Source organism: Anoplophora glabripennis, unplaced genomic scaffold (genome assembly GCF_000390285.2).
Source record: "Anoplophora glabripennis isolate ALB-LARVAE unplaced genomic scaffold, Agla_2.0 scaffold20, whole genome shotgun sequence".
Taxonomy (NCBI): domain Eukaryota; kingdom Metazoa; phylum Arthropoda; class Insecta; order Coleoptera; family Cerambycidae; genus Anoplophora; species Anoplophora glabripennis.
In genome coordinates this window covers 354557-362190 of record NW_019416362.1, presented here as the reverse complement: position 1 = coordinate 362190, position 7634 = coordinate 354557, and positions in this window count along the sequence as shown.

Genomic DNA, 7634 nt, shown 5'->3' with positions numbered 1-7634 from the left:
GACTTAAATCCTTTAGATTTCTTTCTCTGGGGGCACATTAAAAGCAAAGTTTACAGCACTCCACCTGATACCTTGGAAGATCTGCGAGGACGAATCATTAATGTATGTCGCGAAGTAACACCGCAAGTGCTCCAGAATGTTCGACAACGGTTTGAAGACAACCTGTATCATTGTATGCAAGTTGGCGGACAACATTTTCAGCATTTACTTGACTAATACCGTAAGTTTTGAAGTAAAATTAAATCGATTTTCGCATTTCTCGTCAAAAATATTGTTCGTATTTTCAAAGCTGCATATTTTCTAAAATAATGGATCGATTTTCAAAAAGTAAGAATCGATGTATAGAGAATTAAAAGCCCTTTCTAATGACCCCCCACTTGACCCCCATTCCCATTTGAAAAAATTTAGGGGATGGCACCCCCACTTAGGGGGTTGAAGATTTTGCTATGCTTTTTGCGCCAAAAGTTGTCCCCCTCAGAAGCAAACTTTACCTGGTTTTGGATTTTGCCGAAAAGTGCATTACTACCCTGTAATGCCTTGCGGTACATTTTCGATGGGCTACCCTGTATATGCCGTTGATTGTGTTGTTGTTGAACTTATACACCGGGTTCTGTGGTATATTCTTCTCTTTGGAAATATACTCTGTTATATGCAAGATGAAGGTTGCATTTCCTTTGTCGGCTGGGACTTATTTTCTTGACAGATTCTGTTTCTGAGGTTTAGCAGTTCATAATATGTTCTCTGCCTTTACAGACGTCAGCACGTGCTTTCGGCAGTACTGATAATTGCCTCTTTTGCAATTTTCCTGTTATAAATCTCTCAGAATTCTTATTGAAAATCGTGTTAATTACAATGTAGATGTACATTGCACATATATTATTACAAATCAATAATGAACAAAATTCTGATCTTAGTCATGCAGTCAAAATCAACTTTTACACTGGAAATCAAATAAAGAAAATCAATTTGTACTGCAATATTTCATATAATAAAAGCAGACATTTTGGTGAAAAATAAAATCGACTCCAATAAATTGGACCCGATTTTCATAAATAAAGTTTTCGTTTCACTGAATATATCGACAGACGTTTTTATGGGTTTTTAACAGTCATTTATGGACTCTTTGGAAATTGACATTGTACGTTGGTGGATTTATTAGAAAAGGATAATTGCTTTATAAGTATAATAACTCACGGCATTACTTCCAAATGGGCCATTTTAGGCGTTTTTAATGGCTGGCAGCGTTGCTCTTGCTTAAATCATTCTGAAATTAAGGGAAAAAGTCGGACTTTAGCTGTAAACATTTGAGACGTTCGCTTATTTCTTTTTAATACCATTCTTAAAAACAGATCTTAGAGACTAATTTAGAAATAGGTCGATTTAGTCTAGCTTTCACATATTTCATTTAAAAAGTACTGCAATGAAACCTAAAAATAAGATAGGAAACTTGTATCAAATTTTAATATAATGCAAAATTTATATAAAAAATGAAATTTATATATTTTTTATGAAATATTAACACAGCTGTTACTATTAGCGCAAAATTCAAAATTTGTCACGTGCAGCCAAACGGTTTTTCATTGGCTGTTACGTCATACCGTTCTATCGACCTCGATACGTCATATGTTGCAATGTCGTTTACTAACCTCCATTTCCTTTATTTTTGCTAATAAGCATATTTTTTGTAAACTTTATTAATAATAATAAAGAAAAATTTGGAAACAATTATTGTTTGGAACTTTGAGGAAGTTCCTGGAGAAAAAGCAAATAGTTAAACATTTTTTCCGCGTATTTGTTTGAACTTTGTATTAGTTCTACTTATTTAGATATTTCGGGAAATTTGTTTACATATTCCGGAAATTTTGAGGAATCTATTAAAGCTAAATTCTTTGACTAGTGATTTTAATTTGTTTAGAGCAGTAGTTTACGTCATTACGTCTTGAAAAAGGCGTTTCAAGAGATAAAACAATATTGTGAGATAGTTTTATTATGTAGGTATTTGATAATATAATATCTATTAAACGTTAAATTTAGTCTTACTTTGTTTTGTTGTAAGGAAGTTGTATTTCATTTACTTTAAATTAATACCTGCCTTGTCCTTATCCTTAAAGCCTTTGTACTATATCTCACACTGACATCAGACACCTACCCGCGTACTATGTGACGCGTACATTAACCGCGAACTCAAAGACTGAAACTATAAGCAGCTTTGAGCCGGCCTCTTTTCCCTCCTAAATCACGTTATTTTAACCGCCTCGCATGGAGGGGGAACTATAGCATATTGCAGGCAAGTAACAGTATCCTATGCCGTACCGATGGAAACGGCGAGCAGCGAGATACTCAATATTCAAACAGTTATTTTATACTGTTACTTTGGTTTTTGATAAATGTAATAGGTAAGCCGCCACTGTATCTAAATATTATTAGAGCAGCGGTTTCCAGCGATTGTTTTAGGCGACTATACGATACAACTTACAACGCACGAAGTGACGTCACAGTTCTTGTGTGTTAGCAGCTTCCGGTTCAAATGCCGTTATGGTGACCTAAACTTTTATAATGACCAGAGATGAATTTACAAAAGTTCTTTTGGTTTACATAATACTATCATCGTATTTTTAAACCACGTGTAAGTTCGTCCCACTTCAAGTGTGATTTGTGTTACTAAACTTCCAACTAAAAGCTTGCAATGTCTCCCACTTTTTCTCTCTTAAGCGTCTCGCGACTAAACTTTGTAATAGATGCGACTGGCACACTTAATAGAGTTAAGACACTTTTCAGAGACGTAATGCGGATTCGGTCGAAAACTTTGGGTAGTTTGTAAGTTTGGCTTGCTACCAAGTTAATTTTAATAATTTTGTAGGAGAAAATAGAACTTTGGAGAATTTAATATACACGGCACCGGCGAAAATTTGTTTTTAATTAAAAGTTGTTCTGATACGATGCTATTAAGATCATATATTCGGAGGATGGCTGAAGGTTATTTTTAATTCGCAGTTTAGTTGAGAACTTTCAGAATACTTTCCATAAGACTGCATAATATCTTTGTGGCTGATGAAACAACATTTCTTTAACAAAGTACCAAAATATTCGTGTAGATGTCGCTATACAAAATACTTTTGTCCTACTACTATTTCATTAATAATTGGGAATTTTTATAACCACAAGGATTGTTTTTTTTGGGGCGGTAGGGGTATTTGTGGATTTTTGAATGAATATGAAAAAAATCTTAATTTTCGTTCGGGAATATTCAGGTCTCTTTTTTGTCGAATTTCTCGTCTTTCCTCTAAAATTAGTCCTGTCAAATTTGAACGGGACTGCGCGAAATAAATAATATAGGACGACAATCGAAATTAAGAAGGATCTTATCTGAGATAATTGAGATTTATCGTCCCGTTTAATTTATTACCGACAGGCAAATAAGAGCAGACACCTACAAGGCGTCTGTTGTGCCCCAGCTAAGGAATTTATTCATTTTCCTGGAGGTATAAATTTCGTTTTTGCGCGAATTACCCGAATTTAATTATATATCTGTCAGGTTGTGCCTTGATTGTTAAAAACAATCAAACCGGAACAAAAGAGCTTGTGTTAGATGAGATTATCATCCCCTAGTACGGTATTTGTTCCAATGTACATTCACTATGACACTATAATAATATAAATAGTTTAGATTTTGTAATTTAAGTTTTTTTTAAATTTTAATTTAAAAAAAATACGTGGTAGTTTAGTTGTTTTTAGTTCTCGAAACGGATGGGCCAACTCAGACAGTAAAATATTTCAGTCAACTATTGAAAAGTTAAGGGTCTTCAAGTAGGTACAGCGTCGCCATAAAGTCGTTGAGAAATTGGTGCTTCTTGTCACTGGAAGTAATAAATTTGCAAAGCTCGACGATCGCAGTCCTTCGGAGAAGGCCTCATTAAATTTAGCAATGGTTTTTGAACAAGTAGACTTAGACGTCGGGGTCATGTGTTAGGCTTCTGGTATCGACTAACTGCGACGATGGTGAAGAGAAAAATCGACAATTCTAATAACGCGCGAAATACATTCGAAAAGACGTAGGAATTCCAAGATATTTAAATAAGTTGTTAGAATGTTGTTAGGAAAATAATAGTAGATCAAATAGCTGGTTTTTAGACGGATTTTCCAAGCTGTAGGAATAGATTAAATGAGATTGACTAATCCGTCCCATGTTGCTCTATGCAAGGTAATGATTAGGTGTCAATGATCAATGACTGAGAGATCAAAGGGTAGTGATCGTTTGTAAAAGCCATTGAGTGGATTTAATTTTTTACCTCCTGGTCATTGATCTTTGACCTTTTCGATGAAGTTCGACGAACTTTAGATGATTCTTTAAGTTTATTGAAGTATTTCCAGTTTTTTTCCGACATATTTCAAAGTATTTCAGAAGATTTCGTGGTATTTCGATATAATTAGAAGTTTTTCAAAGGACTGTGAGGTGTTTACATGAATATATATCTAAGAATTTCAACGTATTTAGTGTTTTTATGTATTTTGAACCTAATGTATTTCACTGTATTTCTTTAACTTATTTTGTTTTATTCTAAAACTATTTCTATGTACTTTGGCAAATTTTAAGCTGTTTTGATGATTTTTGAACGACCTAAATCCAATTCAACGAATTTTAATGCAATTTGGGCACACCGCGACGCATCCTGGAATTATTATTAATTATTTTAAGGCTATTTTAAGGAATTTGTGGGGATATATTTGACCCGCAGGCCCGCAAAATCGCCGTAGTACGTTCCGTTAATAACACTGAATGGAACAAAATCAATACGGGGGGATTAGCGAGCGAGAGAGGGAGAGCGACGGGCAATGGAGGGTGCATGCGACGAATGGGGCGGAATAATGGTCTCGTGAAATTCGGGCGACAGCTATTAATTGGCTCATCTAATTTTAACGGGCCTGAATAGTTGCCGGAAAAATTGATGGCTCTTAACAGATCAACAATCTGCAGCGCCGGTGATCCGTTCGAGTGGTGCCAGGGTGAGTGACGGTAGCGCAAACACCGTGGTTGGTGAATGCAGTCCGTCTATTAATCACCCCACTGTTATTTTATTAAATTCGCAAAAGTGCCAGAGAAATATTCGCTATAAATATTTTAAAGGTGCGCCGTTGCCCAGGAACCATCGAAAATTTTGAGTTTGATAGAACTGTGTCTTCTACGAAGGGTTGTAACAATACAAGAAATGGGGTAGTCACATAATATCCTAGTCCTTATCCGTTTTTGCTTTTCTATTTAGGAACAAAATGGTAAAGGCCAAAATTGTAGGAAGTTCAACTCCGCGCAGCGGAGTTTGCCAACCTTTCTAGTATTAATTAATATTGGTACCTACAAACGTTATTAATTGTAAATAAAACTAATTTATGTTTTAAAACAATTATTTTTGCTGTTTTAAAAAACACTGTAATAAAAATTAAAAATACTTACTAACCTGTTTGGTCTAAAATGACAAATATTTACAGATGTAATATCGATATAATTGTATGCACTTCTTTAAGTTGATGTGTGCTTAGTTTTAGGAAAATAACTAGTTTTCTTAATCAATAAAATTCAATAACAACATCGCAATGGAATGACTGGTATACTCTTAGAAGAACGACCAGTTAGTTTACGAGAATACTATTTCATTAGTAAATAACACTACTTTGTTAGTCTTTGTCGACGTAACAAATCCTGAGATTTCTCAGAGCGTGTTTCGAGAGTATCGTGCACGTATCGAGAATGGTCTTTTTGTTTTCACATTTTCCATAAAATAACAAAAATACAATATAATTGGCGCCCAACGATTTTCATAAACCAGACAACGAATTTGAATGTAGTCTGAAGTTCTTTAGCCATCATAGCACAACGTCTCATTCCAGCCTCGAGTCTCCTGTAATAAAATCTAGAAGAATAAAACTATAGAGACATACAAAACTGCATCATATCTGCAACAATGAGTGAATTTATCTGTTAATTCTGTCCGTAAAGCGACTGCATATTGAGCATCGCGCGCCGGAAGAATACAGAACGCATTTGAATGCGGACCTACCTAGGATGGAAATTAACGGTAGATAGTCCGGATTCATGTTTTAACCTGTTTTGCGAGCATGGACGTGGGTAATCCAATTTGTGTCTAGCTGAATGCTATTCCCATAACTCCCCCATTATGCTTTGTGTAAGGAAGATAATAATAAAAAGCTAACAAAAGCCGTTATTGCTTAAACAGAACAAAACATATACCGTTGAATGTATTTTTGTTCGTAATACCTGATGCAGCTACAGCTGGTGTGATGCTGAAATATATTAAAATGATTTGCTTTTAGAAACAACCTCACAAGGATGCTTTTGTGTATAAATAACAGAGTTGCCTCCCCTTTCGTATTTCGAAATAACATAAAGCTGTTTTGGTAAACATCCTATTTGTTTGCACTCGCATATACACCTGCAAATTGCCTGTGAGGTATTGCATCAAAATTTGCATACCTATATTCAACGTATGCAACAATCATTCCAGGCTTTGTAGTATATGGGTTGTGAAAATTTATGACAAATAACTGACCCACAAACTTGATTGCCTAGTGACGTCACTACTAGTAGTTAACATTACCTTAATTTAATAACTCTGCAACTATTACAAGATGAAACGTGATTTTGGATCATTTCATGTACAGGGCATTTACAGAAATATATTTCGTTGTATGTTGTATTAAACCATATGACACGCATTTAAACATAATTTTCGCCAGAATAACCGGATTAACAGACACTACACGCCATACACCACGCCACGAGACGACCTATTGGGGATGATGAGAATAGACAAAGACAACGCGCGACAACCATAGAATAATGTGGAGTCACTCGACAATTAGGACATTTACTCCAATTTAGCTACAATTGCACCAAATTGAGTGGAAATGTACTCAATAATTTCACTCAATAGATTCACTCCTTACCTTTATTGCTTTCACTCACACCAATTTTTTTACAGTGTATACGATATCCTCATTTACATGCTAGTCGAAAGTTAATTTACAGTCAAAAGTGACACCTAAACCTTCAGTTCATTGCATTAATGTTGCAATCAGCATTGGAGATTTTTTTTAAAGGTCATAGTTAAGGATTTCTGTAATTCAAAGCAATCAGAAATAGTATTTATTGTACAGTCAATTTTAACATCATCGACATACATCAAGTAGGGCATTTTTAAATGTTCTGTAATGTCATCAATAAAAAAATATATATAACAGTGACCCTAGAATGGAACCTTGAGATACTCCAGACGTTACACTTCTTTATTTTGAAACAAAGTCACCTTGTTTGACATATTCTGTTAGACTAGTATAACAAAAAAAAATTAATAAAGAAGTTTGTTACATCAACATTACCGTACTAGTATTCAAAGCTCCCATAATCCTTTAAATGTTGAACCAATCTTACCAATATTTTCTAATTGGGTACCTGTCGGTCGTGATAATCACTTTTTGCGGACAAAAGGCAAACTGTATTCTTCTATAGTCTGTTTAGAAATGAAAAAGAGTAATAAAAGCTTATTATGTATGCAAATCGTAAATAAATGTAGTACTGGTGCTTATATTCAATATTTTTATATTATGTATTATCGGTATAG